The sequence below is a fragment of the Lynx canadensis genome, chromosome A3 (genome assembly GCF_007474595.2).
Source record: "Lynx canadensis isolate LIC74 chromosome A3, mLynCan4.pri.v2, whole genome shotgun sequence".
In the NCBI taxonomy this organism is placed as follows: domain Eukaryota; kingdom Metazoa; phylum Chordata; class Mammalia; order Carnivora; family Felidae; genus Lynx; species Lynx canadensis.
In genome coordinates, this window is record NC_044305.1 from 24397485 (window position 1) to 24401983 (window position 4499).

Here is a 4499-nt window from a genome sequence, read left to right on the forward strand (position 1 = left end):
GATGGATCCAGAGGGTATAAGGCTAAGCAAAATAAGAGAAAGACAAATACCATATGATTTCACTCATATGTGAAATAAAAAAAAAAAAAAAACAAGCAAAGGGAAAAAAAAGAGACAAACCAAGAAACATATTCTTAACTAAGAGAACTTTTTATATAGGTAACTCTGATAGAGGGGAAATGGGTAGGGGAAAGGGTTAAATAGGTAATAAGGATAAAGGAGTGCACTTGTGATGAACAATGGGTAATTAAAATAAAAACTTAAAAAATATATTTACTATCTTCTAGCAATTCTAAAAAAATTAAAAATAAAATTAAAAATAAATAAACATTTTTAAAAATCTAGGGATAAATAAATAAATAAATAAATAAATAAATAAAATGTCCCCTAGACACTGAGTTTTCTGCTCGAGAGGCCTCCCTGACCTCCTTTCTAGAGTATCTCCCACCTCCCAAGTCACCCCATCCCTCTGATTTTTCTTCATGACACTTACCACCACTTGATGTGACATTTGTCCATGAAATATGTGTTTATGGATATAATACCCCCTCCAACTAGGACATGAGCTCCTCTAGGACAGGGCTTTGTTCATTGCTTGATCCCCAGCCTCTAGCATAGTTCCTGGCCCATAGTAGGTGTTCAATAAATATTTGAATGAATGACTCGCACCTGCAGCACTTATACTAAAGTTGTAACGATGGGCAGAGGACTAGCATGGCCCCTGAACAAGGATGACACACAAATTTGTAAAATGTTCCATATTCTGAAAAAAAAATTTTAATGTTTACTTATTTTTGAGAGAGAGAGACAGAGTGTGAGCAAGGGGGGGGGGGCAGAGAGAAAGAGGGAGACACATAATCTGAAGCAGCCTCCAGGCTCTAAGCTGTAAGCACAGAGCCTGACCCGGGGCTCGGGCTCACGGACCACAAGATCATGACCTGAGCCCAAGTCAGACACTTAACGGACCAAGCCACCCAGGTGCCCTGTGAAGTGTTTCATATTTTGTATGTTAACTAACTGGAATTAAAATAAAAACTTAAGGGGCGCCTGGATGGCTCAGTCGGTTAAGTATCGACTCTTGATTTCAGCTCAGGTCATGATCTCACGGTTGTGAGATCAGGTTCTACATTAAGTGTGGAGCCTGCTTAAGATTCATTCTCTCTCTCTCTCTCTCTCTCTCTCTCTCACCCTGCCCCTCCCCCCTCAAAAATAAAATAAAATAAAACAAAAACTTAACAAAGAATAAACTAGTTGACTAAAACAATTTTTTTGAATGAATTAACAAATTATCTACTAATAGCAATAGGGATGATGAGGAGGAGGGCCCAGATGTGGAGCTGTCCTCCAAGCTGAGGAGGCAACTGTGTGTGGGAAGCTGTTGGCCCTAATAGGGCCCCTGGCTCTCAGCCAAGTGTGATTATGAACCTCAGAAAAGACTTTCTCTACACCTCTCCACCTGGTGTGCCTTGTCTTTCCAGCTGGTCACAGTCCCCAAGGGTTCATTTGATTCAAACATTCCTGGGAAGGTCTGAAAGCGTTCTTTGTTTCTACATTTTCTCATTTTTTCCAAGCATCATGCATGGACAGACACCTTTCAGCAAACACACACACTCATGCACATGTATACACACAATCTAACACATAGGCTTGGCCAAATCCCACATTCTTGTGGACTTTCATGGTTCCATCTAACACATCTGATACTAGTTGTGCACAGCTGTGGACACACACTCAGCCCCAGTCATTCTCTCTCCTGTCCCCCATACTCACACACACAGCCACAGCCCTACATGTGTCCTCAGGTGCACAGACAGGACTCTGCCCAAGTTCCCATCTCAATAAGTACTCACACTGACACACACACACACACACACACACACACACACACTCAGCTCCTCTGGGCATGTGCACATAGACCCACTTGTGCACACATCTTTGAACATACTTCCAGGCTTCCTCACACACACAAACAGGCGGTGGCCTGGCAGGGTGACTCACACTCATCAGAGCTTAGCATGATGATCTGTCCCAACAATAGCAAGAGCTACTGAGCACTGGCCATGTGCCAGTTACTCTGCACTTTGGGATCTTGTCTCATTCAATCCTCATAGCAATCACATGAAATAGGTGCTACTATTAGTCCCATTTGACAGATGAGGAAACTGAGACTTAGAGCCATAAGTGTACTGGGATTCTAACACAGGCATCTGACTCCAGAGCTATTTGGTGTGGAGGAGAATATTTTTCAAAAATGATCACATCAATATCTCCTATCCCTCCTGCTTTTCCAGAGCTTTGCCACTCCTCAGTCGGTTGAGCATCCGACTTCAGCTCAGGTCATGATCTCACGGTTTGTGGGTTTGAGCCCTGCATCGGGCTCTGTGCTGACAGCTCAGAGCCCGTAGCCTGCTTCAGATTCTCTGTCTCCCTCTCTCCCTGCCCCTTCCCCACTCAAGCTGTCTCTCTCTTTCTCTCAAAAATAAAATAAACATTAAAAAAAAAAAAAAGAACCTTGCCACTCTCCAATCAAATGGTAGAATCTATGGCCCTTTCTCTAGAACTTGGGTGGATCTTTGTGATTGCTTCAAATAACAGTATGGTGGAAGTGATGCCAATATAAATTCCAAGGCTAGATCATAAAAGGTGATACAAACAAGACATGGAAACACCTGAGTGTCCATAGATGGATGAATGGATAAAGAAACAATATGCCACTTTCCCCCACATAATGGAATATTATTCAGCCATAAAAAGAAGGAAATCCTGCCGCTTGGGACAACATGGATAGACTTGAGGGCATTATAAGTGAAATAGGTCAGATAGAGAAAGGCAAATACTGCATGTCTTACTTGTATGTGGAATCTCAAAAAGTCAAACTCATAGAAAATGAGTAGAATGGTGGTTGCCAGGGGCTGGGGTTGAGGAAATGGGGAAATGTTGGTCAAAGGGTACAAACTTCCAGTTAGAAGATGAACTAAGTTCTGGGATCTAATGTACAAGATGGTGACTATAGTTATCAATACTGTATTGTATACTTGAAAGCTCTTAAGAGAGTAGGTCTTAAAGGTTCTCATCACCACCATTACCACTATAGCAAAAAAACTGATAATTATATGAGGTGATCAGTAACCATATAGTTAGTTAACTAACCTTATTATTGTGGTCATCATTTCATAATATATATGTATATCAAATCATCACATTGTATACTTTGCATATTTTTAAAGTTTATTTATTATTTAATTTTAGTAAGTAATCTCTACACCCAACATAGGGCTCAAACTCACAACTCTAAGATCTAGAGTCACATACTCCTCCAAATGAGCCAGCCAGGCACCCCCACATTATACTTTAAACTTAAACAATGTTCTATGTCAATTTTATCTACATGAATATAGAAAAAATGTTTCTAAAGAATAGTTGGGGCACCTGGGTGGCTCAATCAGTTAAGCATCCAACTCTTGATTTCAGCTCAGGTCATGGTCTCACGGTTCCTGAGACTGAGCCCTGTGTTGGGCTCCACACGGGAAGCATAGAGCCTGCTTTGGATTCTCTCTCACCCTCTCTCTCTGTCCCTCCTCTGCTCGCTCACATGCTCTCTTCTCTCAAAATAAACTTAAAAAAAAAAAAGAATAGTTAAAAAAATAAAAGGTGACACAACTTTCACCTGTCTCTCTCTGGGGACATTTGCCCTTGGAATCCAGCTACCATGCTAGGAGGAAGCCCAGGACACACGGAGAGGTCATGTGCAGGTTTCATCCTGACAGCCAGCATCAACTGACAGCCATGTGTGTGAGGAAGCTTTCAAAATGGCACCAGACCAGCCACTGTCTTAACTGCAACTACACAAGAGATCAAGAGCAAGAACTGCCCAGCTTAGTTCAAGCAACCCCTAAAACCAAAAGATAATAGTAAATGATCGTTGTTTTATGCTACTAAGCAGGGTGATTGGTTACACAGCGATAGATAACGGGATGCCAGGGCAGAGAATTATCCACATTTAGCCTCACACCACCATAGGGAAGTGATGCCAAGCTCTTTGTCCTCCCCCTGGATTCTCCTCTTCTACCCCCAAGATCCAGGATCTCAGAGCACAGTCCTCATCATCTGATCCTCATACCACATGACCACTAGCACATCAAACTCCCTGTCTGTGTGAACTATTCAAGCCCCAGGCACTTGTTCATGGCTGACTCTGTGATGCTTCAGGTAAGCGCTCATCCCCGTTTCCCTTTCTGTCAAATGTGTAACAATTCCAGGCCTGCCCACCTCAAAAGGAAGCTACAAGGGGGCAACTGGGTGGCTCAGTCAGTTGAGCGTCTGACTTCAGCTCAGGTCATTATCTCACAGTTTGTGAGTTCAAGCCCCACGTTGGGGGCTTGAGTTCAAGCCCCCCATATCAGGTTCCACTGCTGTTAGTGCAGAGCCTGCTTCAGATCACCGTCCCTCTCTCTCTGCCCCTCCCCTTCTTGTACTCTCTCAGAAATAAATAAAACATA

At 42.7% G+C, this 4499-nt stretch overlaps 1 non-coding gene across 1 annotated transcript; it reads left to right on the plus strand.

The window, feature by feature from the left end:
- Positions 1–663: 663 nt before the first annotated feature.
- LOC115511331 lies at positions 664–766 on the plus strand. The gene has a single exon (XR_003968001.1). It is a non-coding gene; the product is annotated as a U6 spliceosomal RNA (small nuclear RNA).
- Positions 767–4499: the final 3733 nt, after the last annotated feature.